The sequence below is a fragment of the Chenopodium album genome, chromosome 13, assembly GCF_948465745.1.
Source record: "Chenopodium album chromosome 13, dcCheAlbu1.1, whole genome shotgun sequence".
NCBI lineage: Eukaryota > Viridiplantae > Streptophyta > Magnoliopsida > Caryophyllales > Amaranthaceae > Chenopodium > Chenopodium album.
The window spans coordinates 53,706,890-53,708,740 of NC_137846.1; the positions used below are offsets into that span (position 1 = coordinate 53,706,890).

The 1,851-nt window shown below is 35.5% G+C and overlaps 1 non-coding gene across 1 annotated transcript; it reads left to right on the plus strand.

Moving 5' to 3' along the window:
• The first annotated feature begins 246 nt into the window (after positions 1-246).
• LOC145577195 (small nucleolar RNA R71) lies at positions 247-353 on the plus strand. Its single transcript, XR_014098669.1, has one exon. It is a non-coding gene; the product is annotated as a small nucleolar RNA R71 (small nucleolar RNA).
• The last annotated feature ends 1,498 nt before the right edge of the window (positions 354-1,851 follow it).

The window sequence follows — 1,851 nt, forward strand, 5'->3', positions numbered from 1 at the left end:
AATTTCTGACAAATAGAGGTTAATTGAGATTGCAAAAAGGATACAGAATCGACGTGGTGTTTTCCCTTGTTTGCAAAACCTCTAGGATTCCCATATTGGGAATTATGGATCGCCATATCTTCAATAACCTGACCTGCATCATCAACATTGAGGTTCATAAACCTCCCATTAGCTGCAGAATCCAAAATTGCTCTAGAAGAATTTTCGATCCCATTGTAGAAAGCTTGTATCAACTGCCACTGTGCTAAGTTATGATGAGGGCACTCTCTCTGTAGGTCTTTGAATCTCTCCCAAGCTTCATATAGTGACTCATCTGGCTCTTGGGCGAAATTTTGAATTGCGCTTCTCAATAGAGCTGTTTTCTCTGCAGGGTAATACTTGTTATAAAAATTCAAAACAAGAGTCTCCCAATTAGTAATGCCAAGTGCAGTTCTATTTAAAACATTAAACCACAGTTTAGCTTTTCCACATAAAGAGAAAGGAAAGAGAATCTCCCTTATTTGGTCTTGCGTGACCCCAGCTTGCCTTATAGTGTTACAATATTGACAGTAGTCAGAAATGTGTAGATTTGGGTCTTCACCCTTAGCTCCACTAAATTGCTTCTTTTCTATCATCGTGATGAACTGGGGCTTGATCTCGAATTGAACTCCCTCGAGATCTGGCGTAGGAGAAAGGTGGGGAAAATGCGCCAAAGATGGCTGAGAATAGTCGCTGAGATTTTTAGATGGATTTTCTCCCATCTCTAATTCTGATTCTGAAGAAGTGTCTGGATCACTAGAATCAGATGAAGGGTCTCTAGGAATTTCACCACCAGAACTCGCCAGTATTTGCTTGTATAAATTCTTTTGCCTATGGAAAGAGCGCTCGATCTCAGGATCGAATGGAATGTAGCCTGATCTGGAACACCTGAGCATAAACAAAGAACTAAACAACAAATATGAGAACTGTCCCAAATAACTTATGTTCTCCGGGACGAAGGAAAATAATCTAGACTACAAAAACAATTAGAAATAAAAAATATAACCGTTTCCCCGGCAACGGCGCCAAATTTTGACAGGCTAAAGTCGTATCACCTAATCAAAAGTAATTACCTAAGTCCTCTAACTAAAGTAGATAGGGAAGTAGGATCGAATCCACAGGGAAACTAGTCTTTCTATTCCTAATTAATTAATAGCAATCTAAATTATTAGTAACAATTTGTTGTGATTTAAAGATTATACTACGAAGAATATAAGTAGGGAGAATAAAATAAGAGGAATCAATGAATTAAAGACCTAGGACATAGGTTCACCAATAAATAATATTCCAGGGTAAAACATAATAACCAATCATTAATGCATCAATTAACCAGATAATAAAGGGCTTTCGCTACGTATTACAATCACAGAATTAATCTACCGGTATTAAATCTCATCTCTCGAATCTCGACTTAACCATTTATAGATTAACCTGCCTATTGAAACTAGACCTAAACATCAATTCTCATCTCTCGAATCTCGAATCAATATTGTCAAACTCATGCATAAAAGATCAGGCCTAATCTAGTCACAGAGCATTAAATCAATCAATAGGAAATTAATATAGCATTGATAATTAACAACAATAAATTACCCCTTCATATTATTTATGGATCCCCATAAACCCTAGAAAAAGAACTACTCACACATAATTAAATCTAAACTAATCAAAGCAATAAAATAAAACATGATAGAAGGAATAAAATAAATAACTGAGATTAAGAGAAAAGAAATCGTTACCAAAGTAATCAGAATAAAGAGTTGAGTAAAGAACAAAGTATAAAGTGTAGAGAGAGAAAATAAGCTTAAGTAAAGAGAGAAAGTCTAAGAGAAA